Raw genomic sequence first — 14,783 nt, forward strand, 5'->3', positions numbered from 1 at the left:
TTCAAGGGGGAAAAAAAAGCAAAAAACAAAGCAGCAAACCTTGTCCCTCCCTTAAAACAACTGCTTAAAAATTTCTGTTGTGCTTTTCAGGCTTTACTTTCACTAGCCTTACTCTTAACTTCCCCTCTTCACTCTATTCAAGTGAAGTGGTTTAGTGGTGGACTTAGCAGTGCCGGGTTAATGACTGGATTTTGATGATCTCAAAGTTATTTTCCAACCTAAATTATCCTAAGGTTCTTCATCCCCGTCCTGCTCCCTTTCCCCCTCCTCACTTGCTGTTCCCCTCTCCTTTTCCTTGTCCTTTAATTTTCTTTTTTTCTCTGTCCCACTCCCAGCCTTGTGCTTTCCCTGTACAACCCCACCACCAAGCTGGTTTCCTCTTTCCTCTTTCCTCTTCCTCTCTTCCTCCTCCCCTCACAGGCCCTGCTACTTGTTCTTGGTGGACTCCACCTCTGTCCAGCAGCCCACTGCTCCAGGAGCAGACCAACTGACCGTTCTCCTCCAGACTGACCAGTGCTGCTCCACAAACAACCACTGAGTGTCCCGTGGGCAGGGGCAGTGCCAGGACCCCCAGGTGAAGGAACTTGTCATGAGCGTGATAGAATAAACCCTTATCAGCCACTCTTGCTGTCCCTTTGCACTGGGCAAGGGTCTGTGAGGGAGCCCTGGGCAGGGCGTGATGCCCAAAGAGAATCGGACAGTGGCCTCCTGTTCCTGCTGGGCCCCAGCTGTGGGGCCTGATGGCATCTCTGGTCCTCTACTCGTGGTTCTTAGATTTTTTATGTCTCTGGGTCACTTTTTTTTGTTTTGGTCATACAAATACAGATACATGGGGGCTTGAAAAGACAAATAAAACTATTGTTACACATAAATTATATAAATGAAACAAAATAGAACCTGAAAACGGGAGGAAATACGACCTCAGTGAAGGCAACAGGAATAGCTCCGCGTGTTCAGAGGTTTTGTGTCACTGCAGGGCTGAGCTCTCGGCTGCGCCCTGGGTCGCTGCTGCCGCCTGGTGACAGCCCGCGGTGCTGCGGCCGCCCGCGGGCCACAACCGCGCCGCGCCCGCGGAACGCGCCCGCCACCTGCAAAGGCGGCGCTGCAGACCAGAATTTAACCCAAAAACCGCGCGTGTCACGGCGACCCGGCAGTGCCCGTGCACACTTTGTACACTTTTTACCCTTTTTTACACTCTCTACTCTCAGTGCTGCTGCCCAGAGGGAAACCCCTGATACTGCGAGCCAGTGCTGTCCGTGGCCGCTGCTGCCTCCCGCTGGCCCTGCCGCCTGCCCGGGGCCTGGGAGCAGCGTGGCAGCACCGCGTTCTCCCTCAGCAGCAGAAACCCAGCACCCAAACCCCACAGCTGTCTCCCCTCCGAAGCCAGGCAAAGAGTGACCACCCCCAGTCAAGAAACTCACAAAACAACCCGGGTCCCCTCTCTCCCCGAGAACCATTTCAAGGGTCTGTCAAGGCACTTCTTCGTCTCTTGATTGGTATTTTCCATCTTCCTGGAAAAAAATGCAAAATAATTCCCTGAAAAAAACTAACCCCCAACACACAGAAACTCAAATAGAGAAGTGCCATAGCTGAGATTTTTTCCGCAGCTTGAGTTCAGTGTGTCACATCATCCCTGCTTTTCTCATTCCCTGTGGCTGGGGAACTTCTTAAAGAGATAATAACATTTTCACTAGATATGAACAACAACTCCGTAAAAGCTTTGCAGTTACACATGGTAGGGTGAGACTCATAGCTCCCATAAGTGCATATAAATTGCTCCCTCCCACTAGAGCTGGTTGAGCAGTCAGAGGCCCAAACCACAGGGACTGTCACCACCAACAGGATCCTGAACTATCACACCAGCCTTTGCTTCTCCCAAACAGCGGCTGATCTGTGGTCTGTAACACGTCTTACAGGCTATGGTTTATTATAAGGTTTTATTTTATTGACAAGCAATGCTGGGAGTTTTACTTGATGTCTTGCTAAGAGGGAAGTTATATTGCTCATTAATTACACGTACTAGATGTGAATGGGAGGAAAGGCTTTTCTCTCTGTTCCAGCTAGTTAACCACAGTATCTGGTGAGAAGAAAAGGAAAAAGAATCATGCAGAGGTAGATTCTGGGAGACTGAAACACTGCCTTGGGCCTGCCTTGAAGATGCTGGGGATGCTGGTGCACCTCTCATGCAGAGAGCGTGCAGCACACACACAAGCTCTGCCAGCAGATCCACACTTCACAAGCTGGAAAAAGGAGCTATACCTTCCCACCAACATGTCCTCCAGACTGGGCTTGCAAGTGGCTTTCAAAAGGAGAAAAAGGAGGATGGGACCCCATCTTGAAGGATGAAAGGATGAAAGCCAGAGCAGTTGGATGTTCTTCAAATATGTCTCAACCTACTCTCACCATCATACTGGGAAAAGGGGCTACAGGGTTGGTCCTGGGTAGGGCTCATGTCCTGGCTGCCAGAGGGATTCCTTCACCCTGACCATGGCACAACAGTTCCCACATCACCAGTGTCTGCTGAGGCTGAAAGGACTTGTCCTGTGGCTTCTGATTCCTGCCCATGGCTGTGGCTGTTTTATCCCTGCCACTTAGAGCAAACCTCAGGCAATTCTGTGGTTTCATTCAGACACATTTATTCCAAGTGCATTCTCATGCCATCTACACTCTGCTGAGGATATTTTGTTTGGGAATTTCTCCTTTAACTCTTTGAATTCCTCTGTAAAGAGGCAGCTGCCTTTACTTAGCAACTGCATGAGTCATTTCCTCTCTAAGCAATCCTCTGGGTTCACTCTGCAGTACTTCCTCTTCACATTTTCTACATATTCTGATATTTTTCCTTTTTTAGCTGAGGCAAGCTGTTGAAAATAGCAACAGGATTTCACTGTGTATTTGTAAAACCAATACTGCCACTCCAAAGATCTCTTCATGTCCCTTCTCAGAATAATTTGCATTTTCAGTTGTATAATTACTAACTCTTGAGGCAAGAGAAAGGTTGCATTTTAGTGGTCCTAAAAAGACCCCTCATCTTAATGAAGATATAAAATGTTTCAATATAATTCATATTTCTGGTTTGAAATATTACTGAAATAATGTTAACATAAACAATGTCAAAATAGGAACAACAGACTTAAGGGATGAAAGCTTTTTGCTACCTTTGTATTTTCACCAGATGCCTAGAGGATATCAGAGAATCATAGAGGCTGGAATTTTTAAGGTTGGAAAAGACCTCTAAGATGAGTCCAGCTGTTAACTCTGCACTGTCAACTTCATCGGTAATCCATGTCTCCAAGTGCCACTTTCACACATTTTTTTCACAACTCCAGGGATGGTGACTCCACCACTGCCCTGGGCAGCCCTTTATGGTGTCTGACGACCCTTGCAGTGAAAAAATATTTCCTGATAGCCAGTGCAAAATCTATATACATACATATAATTACTGTGTATATTGGTTTTCAATACACTCTTCTACACTAGTTGACATACATTATCACGTAGAACTGTCCTAATATGAGTTTCTCTTGCGCTGTAAAGAGACACCAAATTTCCAGGATGTGAAAGCCCAAACCCTGTAAGTCAGTGGAACAAGATGTTCTGGGCCAACCAAGATCATTTCAGGGGAAAAAAAAAAAAAAAAAAAAAAAAAAAAAAAAAAAAAAAAGCCCTGGGTTTAGGTAAAGGAGGTTTTGGATTTACCAGCTGCAGTAACATCGCTTTAAGGAAAATGTGTCCCTGTACCATTTCAGGGCAAGGACCTTGCTTAGACTATGGCAAATAAGGCTTACATATGAGACTGTGCAGGTCCTGGGTCTAACCCATCCTCAGAAATGGCCAAGGAAGCATCTCTGCCAGAAGCATCCCATCCAGTCTGTCACTGCTCTGGGCAGAAACAAGCCATGGCCAAAAGTGTGTCTGGAATTCCTGGAGCACAGGAGATGCTTAAATCTAAACCTGGATCTGACCCCTGCTGAAGGATGTACCTTGCAGCCGCCCAGAATGTCCCATTTGCTCTGCTCAGAGCATTTGGGAATTAAAGCAAGTTTTTAATTGTGCTCCTCTAGCTCACTTCTAATTGAGTTTTGCTTTAATGTTTGTACATGAGAAGGAGTGATAATTGAAGGGGTGGGGACCCTGCTCGAGTCAGAAAAATGTACGTTCAGCTGATTTATAGCAGATATTAATCAGGGCCTCATTAGATTGTTCCCATTGGAAAGAGAGGCTGAAAAAAAGTTAGATTTTTAATGATATTGAACCTTGTTTCCTTGAACACAGAGGAGCACCAAGCAGCCCTAGTGACCATTTCCAAACCTGAGTCACTACACCCAAGTCTTTCACCCTGTTATTTCAGGAGTGCATTAAGTGACTCCTTGTCTCACTGACACACAAACCACCCAAATCCTCTACCTCCTGCCTTTGCAAGCACAAGCTTTGACATGCAGCCCATTGTTTTGGCTGGGAAACCAAAGAGAAACATCCACTCTCACCTCTCCTTACAGAAAGAGGTGGTAATTGGTCTTTTTATTCAATTTCCAAGATGTCAGTGGTAAGTAAACCACCCGCTTTAACCAAGTCTGCAGTCCACGCACACTCCTCCTCACATGAAGTATTCATAATTCCTGACTTAATCTGTTCTGCCACAGCCCACTGGAGCCAAATTCCAGATCAGATATTATGTAGCATTCTTCTGTGCTGTATCCTGCATTTAGTCACTCCACATAGGGTTGCATTTTGTTTAATTTCTAGCGTTCAACTCTGCAGTGTGTTCAGGTGGATGGTTTCTGAAGGGCCATACTGCATCAGAAACTTGTAAGGAAAACAGTCCTGTGAAAGCAGGATGAAATCTGAATGTACAGGACAGCTTTGTGCTTGTACCACTCCTCTCTGGAACTGTTTGTCAGAAAAGCAGCAAACAGGCATGAGTAGTTCTCCTTTTATTTCTGCAGGTGGCACCAAGCATTTAGTTCTGAGATGTGTTTGTTCTTTTAAAGCTATTTTGAACTCCTAAAAGATGGTCTGCTGCAGTGCAGACCCTCTGTGGCTGCACATGGCCTCTCTGCAGCTCTATGAGCTCATGCTCCAGGGCAGCTGGTTAGAGGTTCACCCATCCATCCCCCAGGGCCAGCTGGTCACTGGTCCAACCATCCATCCTCATTGTCTCTGGGATGGTGGTGGGAGCTGAGGTGTGAAATACGGATAGCCCCAGACAGGGTGAAGACTGGACAGGGGCCAGTGGCACCGGTGAGTGTGGGATTACAGCTGAAGCAAGCCAAGAGCTTGGCAGGGGTGTCACTAACTGGACCCCTGTCCCAGCCGTGCTGTCCTACCCACGTCCCATCCCATCCTCTCAACTTGTCTGAGCTGCTGCTGTGCCCTCAGACTGCTCACACAGAGTCATTTTTCTGCTGACTTCAGAGGCTGCAGGTGCTGCACAGCCAGAGCACCCTTTAAGCAGTGAGGTCTGCAAAGCCACGTGGCAAGGACCAGGCAGAGAGCCCTGTTCTGTGACAGATCTGGCTAATCCATACCCCACGCTGATCTTGTGGCCAGGGAAGGACCCAGGACTAATGTGGACAGAACACAGAAACCAAATATTCATATTCCCAACCACTTTCCATCACCATAAAACTTCAGTGCCACAGTCACTACTCTCAAATTTGCTGAATGTAAGCTCACACATGCAACCAGGCTGGGTGCTTTGAGTTTTTGAGGCTGCTGGGGATTACCCAAGTTGAGCCAGTTACCTTTTTGGGTATTCCTTCCTGCAGATGGCCTGATGGGCTGCCCTGTGTCCAATCCAGACTGCATTTTACTGCAGCCTTTGGAGCTATCACTCTATCCCCAGGATAACATATCTGCCATGCTCACGTGCAAAGCACACAGCGACAGCTCCCTGGCCCCAGCCCAAAAACGTTATGACTTATTAATTTAGCAAGGCATTTAATTCACCACTGGCAGCACAAGCTGAAGAGCAAAATGAGGAAGTCAGATTCATCCTTGTGTCCAATGCATCAAAATAAAAGATCATCTATAGTATGCACAGCACACTCTTAGCAACCAGGAGCTCCTGGGATCGGCACTGGAGGAAATAATAGGAAATCAATGATGCTATACCTGCTCCATCTGCCTCCAGCCCTGTTCTACACTGTGATCAGATTGCACAGAGGTTTTGCACTACACCAAATATTGTGGGGTTTTGGCAGTTATTTGTACTGTTTTTCTTAGCTGGGCTATCCATGCTTTGAAGGTACACATACTATCAATTTAAAACTGATGGAGATTTTTCTTGATTTCCTTGTGCCACAGGGACAGAAACTTCCAAATTATTTCCCTTAGGAAGCATTTTTGGCCTACTACTGAGTGTGCAGCTATGTACAGAAGCATGTATTTGTTAGAATATATTATAGAAACATTATAATACTTAAAAGGTAGATAGTGTCTTATAATTTCAAAGCACTGTATAAGCACTAACTAATTGAGGTTCATGGCACTGCCTTTAAGCAGATAAGGAACTACCACTGAAAGGTAAGAAGCAGCTAACACTTACTACCCTGAGGTCTGAACTACAGCAGTTATTTTTTCTGGTGTGGAAAGGCAAAATATTGGAGTTTGCTTAGATGCCACTGTACAGTAATAACTGTCAAATGTCAGTACTTAAATGAAACTTCAGATGGAAACCCCCCACCTCCATCCACTCCCCCACCCACTCACCAGCCAAATTTATACAGCTGAAGTGCTGCCATGACAGGACTTGTCACAATTCTTCTCACACAAGTTACACAGCTTTGATACCTCCTTGAGCAGTGGGGTGCAGGCTGGCTGAAACTCCTGCCCCCAGGAATCACCTGAGAAAAGACAAGGCTCCAGCCCTGGTAGGCTGAGCAGGTTGTTGTCATACTAAGAAGAAGAACCAGTATTGCTGGTGGAAAGCCAGCACCTCATGCTCAGCCCTGCCAAGGCACTGGCTGCTCCTTTCTTTTTCATTTTCTGTAACAGAACAAGCTTCAAAGGGCTCCTGCGACAGCCACCAGCTTTGATCCAGGGTAAAACACCTTGGAGGTGGGAATCTCAGACACCAAATCAGGTGCTGCATCACCATAGTTAGGCAAAGGAGAATGTCCAGGGCTCTTTAAACTTTTCTCCTTTTTTATTCGTCACTGAACAAACCATTCAGCCCCAACAACACGCTTGCAGCCCAGTTTATGCACACATGGGTATCATCACACAGTGCTCACAGCCATTTATACCAGGCCACTCAGGACAGGATTTCAGACCACTCAGGGCTCACCACTACTGACTTGAGACAGAAACCTTCACACGTGAAAGCTGAAGCGTGGCAAAGAAACCAGTGGAAACTCTATTAGCAATGCTGTGACCTGCTGATTAGCAGTCATACTGAAAGCCATTAACTCCCAGAAAAGGAGAGACCTAGAGGTTTCTGTTCACTGAATGTGGGTTGGAGAGTACCAAGACTGAAGGGCTTGCCTTGAGAAGCTCACAGAGCATGTGCTCAGTGCTTGACTGAAGCTGTTTTGCTGGGTGTTCAGTGGTTGGTGGCTGGTGTGACTGGTTCACTGTGCAGGGGTATGGAACAGAATTACCCTCTGGAGGGCTCTTCCAGATATAATATAAATCATCATCCAGCATTACCACTAAATATATCTGAAGGATTCCTACATGTTATACTACATCTCATTTATTTCAGAAATATTTAGGTGTCTTGCTAGTTTGGCCCTTGAATTTCTAGAAGGAAGAAATCTGTGTCCTTGCCAAAGTGTAAATAAATGTAGACCTAGAAGAAACCAGACTGGACAGAGTGGACTTCACGGAGGGCTACAATCCTTCATGTTGCTGCCCACGCCATCAAATTACTCATCATGAGGAGCTTACCTATTATTTTACACTCACAGTGCTTCAAGAACTGAGCCAGTGCTCATAACTGACTGCTACACCAGGGGCCTAATTGCAGAGCACACCTCTGATTGCTTTGGAGGGGCTGGATAACTGATTGGCTCTGCAGAGCCACTGAGGCAGAGTGCCGGACTTCTACCATCTGCATGATTTGTGTCTCTGACTTCCAAAACTCCAGACACCACAGAAAGGACTCACACAGATAGACGGCCTCACATCGATCACCTTCACACAGTCCACGCAGGGACCTCTTGTTACCTGCCCATTAAAAAATGATCATTTTATAATAGTAATTTTGATTAATTTTCTTTTTCTTAAATGGAGAACGTCTTTTTTCTCTGGTGTAAAGCCTAATGCTTTTGCAGCTTATAGTAATTTGAAATGTCTTCTCCTAGGAAAGCTAGAAAATGCTTTCTTAGATTTTAATCTTGGAGACTTCACAACACTGACATTAAATAAAAACATGAAGCCAAAAGAACCATGGAATGGTTAACTTTTAAGGGAGACACAATCAGAAAATGCTCAAGGAGAAACATCTGGCCTTTCTCTTCCTGCTTCACACCACCAGTAAGAGCTTTTTATGAAGAGTAACCCAAATGGGAAACCTGCTTGTGACAGATGCAAGTGATTTGTTAGGGTTGTCCCTGCAATGCAATCCACAGTGTCAAGAATAAGTGGCACTGCTCTGATTCTGTAGTAACAACTTCACAAAACAACCCCACCAGGCAGGGAAACTGGCCACAGATGGGCTGGTGCTTGTGTTTTGAGGCTCTCAGCTCCAAATCTGGCCAGTTATCATCCTTCTAGAGACCAAGGTCCTCAGTAGCACAGGTCTTGTTGAGCTAGTGTTTACAAAGAGCTGCCTAGTGGGTCCAAAAGTGATTTATGGGTGGAATTCAGAAAATAAAAAAGCGCAAAAAGAGAGTTTTGTGTGTGTAAAATGAGAAAAAGTCTGATCAGAATCTGACCCTGCATCTCTCAGTGTGTGTGCATGGATGTGTAGGGGCAGGGGGGCAGAGGAAATATGTGAGAGACACCATAAAAGCTCCCAGATAATGCCTCCAAAGTATTTCTAAGCCATTGCACAAGGAACAATATACAGAGACTTAAATTCAGACACAAGGGATCTATTTACGTGGATAGAAGAATCCTCATGTGGAATACGCTTACAAAGAACCTTCTTTAGGCAAAACAAACAAACAAACACTGGAGTCATTTATCTCCTTGCCCTCTCTCTGTGCTGGAATACAGGAGCTTCACAGTGTTACAGTCCCAAACCGTGGCAGGGGCCTCCTGCTATCCCTGCAGAATCCCACTTCAGTTCATTCAGCTGGGCAGGAGCAGAGGGCCCGTTTCCTGGGAGGACAAGGTAGAGTCTATGGTGAAGCAGCCTGTGAGACCGGTCTTTCCAAGACATGTAAGGAGCCAGTGGGAATTGCCAAGGTAGCAAACTCCAAGCCAAAACAGGAAGGAACACCGTACAGTGTGGTAACAGCTCTTCTCCAAACACATTTTCTTATAGAAAGAGGTGTTGCTGTTTGCCTAAACATCATTTCAATAGGAAATTTGTCTTCTAAAACTGATTAAGTAATTCAAGAGCTGAAAGTTTTCTTGATGCTGCTGAATAGGACCCATAGACTTTACTCCATACTGAACTTGGTAAGAATGGATTAATTGAAGGGTGGACAGGCAAATTCAGTAGCAGAATTAACAGGTTGTTACACTCAGGTAAGAAATGGAACCACAGTTTCTCAGCACAGTGAATGCAGCCAGCACTTCCCTGTGCCAGACTCACATATGGGCCTTTATAGTGCAGCCACAACAGCATCCATCCAAGAGCATCATTGACCCTGGGGAGAGAGGAAAGCAAACTGGAGGAGGGCATCCTAAAACACAACTTTTTAGTGCCCACTCCCCCTGTAAGCTGCTTGGAACAGCAGCTAGAAGGCATTGAGATAAAGGAGAGATTTTCAGGTAGGTAAATGCCAAAATACTGCAGAAAGTGAAAATTTGGATTAAATTAGCTCCAGCTATAAAGTGCATTCATAAAATCAATATTAGATTTTTGATGGATTTTTGCTGCTGCTGCTGAAAACCCATTTCTTTGTTCTCTCTTCCTATGTGAACGGGACAGTGTAACCATCATTTCCAGCTTTCTCCTTGGCTGGAGTTTACTCTCCTTTGGAATGGGAACAGCCGGCCAAAGGCCAAACCAAACCTCTGCAGGGAATCCAGACAATGTAACGAGGCTGCTAAACCCAGGCCCACCAGGAAATGTAGGGAGAGCAGGTGGTAGTCCGAAGCAAAAAGTCTATACACAGTCTGGGAAAGAGGAACTATTCCTGACAAATCTTGTTCTTACCGCAGGCAGAGCCACTCTTCAAATCCTAAGCAAACATTTTACATCAACTTAGGGAAGGCAAATACTTCAGACCAAGTTTTGTCCTTGTGCTGAGAACTTTCTCCATCATCACTACAACCTGCTCTGTATTCTTGCTTTTTCCAAAGGCAGTGAGGCAGTTACCAAGGACTCTCCTGTTCTCTGCCAAGGAGCTCTGCACAAAATAAAATTTGCATGACTGGTTTTTCTTTTGTTTTGTCCAAGGAGACTTCCTGGACAACTGATCTTTCAAAAGCAGCAACCTTCAAACTGTTACAAAGAAAAACATGTAAACAGTGCTAAGATACTTAGAAATATTCTCATGCTCAAACAACTGAAAAATTGTTCTGTATTCTCCTATTTCCCATAAGTGCTGAGTTCTAGGCAGGGATCAATCAGCCAGATTTTTAGATCATTACACAGATTTGAGAAATCATTTAAGAGTCTCCACAAAATGTCCTCTTAGTCAGATGCACAGCACTGCTAACAAAATCCTGTAACCCACATCAGTGATTTATCTCAACACCACTTGAAATAATAAAATATTCATAAAAGCCCTACTGAAATATATTATCTCATCAGCACATGGTGATAAGATTAAATTGTTTGGCATTAGAAGTGATAAGAATTACCATATCAGTGTTTAGCTTGTTGAAATCATATTACCTAATACCATTGACGGTAATCACATCGAAATTCTGGATAATTTCAAATGATTCAGTAATAATTATCAGACTGTGCTGTAGGCAAAGGGAGATGCTGGGATCTGCACAGCCAGTGCCAAATTTGTACGACTCAGTGTGATGGGATTTGTACCTTAAGAAAATTGACTGATCTGACTCCCCTTAGTCTTTCATTTGGGGAATGTATTGCTCCCAGTCAGAGCAGGATAAAAGGGAAACAAGTATGGAAATTATTTTTAAAGTTATCCAGCTGCTCTACAGTTCCTGTAGGAAATTCAGGACCAGATTTGGGCTCTTTGGGGTAGGGAGCAGCCTACTGTGGTCTGTGTTTACCCATTATTCTTGCAGGCTCACAGATCATGTGGCAACACAAATAAATAGCCATTGATGACACATGCAGTGAGAACTGGAGCACAGAGCATCTCAGTTTGGTTGAACTGATGCAGCTTTGACACACACAGTTAGGCATCCACTTTCACAAAAAGTGGTCTAAGAGCTTAACTTTTATAATTTACTATTATTTGTTTACTGTCTTCCGTGTGTTCAACCTCCCAGACACACCCATACACACACACAATACAGCAACTGCCACCCTTAGAGAGAGCTTATGCTTGATGGAAAGCCACAGAATAAATAAGTAGATACATAAACACTGAAAAGACAAGAGATGGTGAGAACAGACTTATTTATCCCCATTTTGACCCCAGAAAGAACTAAAATTTGTATGGGAACATGTTTCCTAGGACAAGACATAGGTGTAATTCCATGAAGGGAGGCACAAGATGACAGATAGGAAAAAAGTGGATCTGTTTCTATATGTTACATATGGATGTTCTTTATCATTTTATTCCTTTCTGTGTAAGTTGGTCTCCTGCCCTTATTAAACTATTATACAGAAAGGATGATCTCAGAGACAGAATTGGTGTCAGGCACTGAAGCGTCAAACCCTTTCTGCCAGCCAACCAAGCAGCCACATGACCACCGTGTCTTCCCTTGAACTCATTTATCTTCTGTCAGTGCTTAGAACACTCTGTCTAATTTTAGAAGGCAGTTCTGCAACCCTTGCAGTGAATAATACTTGTTCTGGCCAATAGTCCCAAAACACACAAGCAGGAGTCCCAGAATCACAGAATCACAGAGCTGAGACAGAGCTCAAGAGGTCATGGAGTCCCTCTGATCAGACCTGTCTTTTTGGGCTGACAGTCACCCAGACACAGAACCCCCACACTGGAGCTTTACTGTTTCCCCAGCAATCTATCCCACTATTACTTCCCTACCTCTTATAATATTTTCCTTGAAATCAAATAATCTTCCCTGATTAAAATCACATCAACCATCTTTTATTACCCCTGTTTCACAGAAAGAAGATTAAATTAAGGGTGCTTCATTTACATCTTAATTAGACTGAAAAAAGAATCCAATTCTCTAAGTTTTTTCATTCCTCCTTAATTATTTCTTCTGACTTGTTCTAGATGTTCCCCAGCTGACTTGTACCTTCTCAGGCAGCATCTTCTCAGGCTGATCCCCAGCACTGCTGAGCAGAGGGGGGCTGTATGTCCCAGAGCCCACCCTCTGTCCCTGCTCCCAGGCACTTCTCTTTTCACAACACCAGGCCACTGTTGACTCATGCTCAGCTTGTGACATCCCAGATTATTTTCTGCTCTATCTGCTATTTAGCAAGCTGTCCTCTGTCATGCCTTTCCACACTGAATTGTTCTTGTCTAAATGTTTTCTCTTCCATCAGTCCCTATTTACATGCATCTTCTCCTGGACTGTATCTCTTACTTCCAGGATCATTCTGAGTTCTATGCTTATAGTCTACCATATCAGCAGTGCATACAAATGATAAAGGAATGCTTCCCATTTTATCATCCAGGTAACTAATAAACATACTGGGCCAAGGACAAACTAAGGGCTGGATTCTGCATCTCTTCTAATAGGCAATATTGCCTAGTAACTTCACATCTAAGGAATTATTCACTCAGATAAATACAAGTGAACTTGAGCCAGAGCTGAGAAATGAGATCCTAAGGGTACAGATGTATTAGTCATACCAAGGTTTGCAGGTATTTTTCTCAGGAGGAGCATAATAAACAAGAAAGTGCAGTTAAAGCCCATTTGGAAAGAATATTGGGCAGCTACAGTAATTTTCATGCCATCAATTTTCTTTCCATCAGCTATAACAGTTACATTCACCACAGGAAACCCACTATAATCTGTCACAATATGGCCCTTACACTTTTGTATTTACAACATTTTGAAATACTTGTTCATAATTTTTCAAAATCCTACACATGGATATAAATATAAAAATATCTTCAATTTCTCTGGTTTCTTGTTTTAGCTCTTACTCAGCAAGACTCTGACACAAGTTGAATACACACAAACATTTTACTGTTAGATACTTCAATGACCAAAGGAATTAGGACCTGTAGTCTCACAGAAAATCTGGGGGTTGTTTACTTGAACTAGAATATAAAAACCATTATACCACATTTCAGAGCGGGTCCAGACAAGCACAACATCTAATACTGTATCTAAACAATGGATATTTTGGGAAACAGGGAAAGGAATAAATTAATAGGTGCGTGCTTCTTCCTCTGACATCCTCCCCAGATCTATCAGTGGCTTAGGTATTTTCTGAGCAATTCTTTTTGCATCTGGGTCATCACATGTGCAAGCTTCTACCTGACTAATTTCAGCCACTATTATTCCAACTACTTTCAGTATTCCTTAAACTGAAGTGAATAGTATAACCCCCTGAAATCTCACATTGCATGCAGTGTCATGGTTCTCTTGATTCTGAACTCACAATGCCAATATGCACCCATCAGTGATTCCGCCTGAAACAGCTTTGAAAGACTTGCCAGAAACAATCACATGAAAACTAAGAGGACAGAAGAAATGACTGTAAAATCAAATTGTTCATTTTTCCACAGGGTCATGGAAAAAATGGTAGTCTTTAAAGGATTAGGACAAATCAACTGCTAAAATCAAAACTGGAAATGCTGCAAAATTGAAAGGCGATTCCATGTGTTGCTGAAGCCACTTGAGGTCAAAATTTGAATGAAGTTCCACCAAAAATGCATAAGCATTTCCATGATTGAACTGAAAATCTGAGAACAAGGTCTAAAAGAAAATAAGATGAATGTTACATTTGCAATTGCTGCAACATTAGCTCAAACATTTCTAAACTGCTCATCAGAGAAAAAGATAACACATTTTCCACATTGGGGCAGACTTTCTGAGCTCAGTTCCTGTGTGCCTAAAGATAACATATTTGCTTATCAAGTAGTATGTAGACACATGGAGAGCAGGGAAGGACAGTGCCCCACTTCTACCTCGAGTCCTTTAATGTCTCATGAATTTCTGTGTGCTAGGCCTTTTCATTCTAACTTTACAGCCTCCACTGCACCACCACAAACATCCTGAGTGTGCAGCACTTGGTTTATTTCCCTTCCTGTAATTCATGCCTTCTACTCTGAAGCTTTGCACGTGCATAATATCAGGCGTGTCAAATTGCAAGCAGTGAGACCACTCACATATGTGTTGGTTGAAATGGAAAGAAAATGCCATCTCATTTGAAAGTGAATTTTAGTTGCCCCTCCTGTTTCTAAGCATCCCCTTCAGTGTGATTGCTCCTATGCCAGTTGTCTTATCTTTCTCAGAGGAACAAAAATGTATAAATACACTCAGACCCTGTTTATTGCACAGCGTGTCAAAGAAAGGGGAAAATTAAGGAAAATAACTGTAACCTAACAAAAATTCACAGGCACCTCAAAACATTAATGACTACTTTATTATTTCAGATA

The sequence above is a fragment of the Prinia subflava genome, chromosome Z (genome assembly GCF_021018805.1).
Source record: "Prinia subflava isolate CZ2003 ecotype Zambia chromosome Z, Cam_Psub_1.2, whole genome shotgun sequence".
In the NCBI taxonomy this organism is placed as follows: Eukaryota; Metazoa; Chordata; class Aves; order Passeriformes; family Cisticolidae; genus Prinia; species Prinia subflava.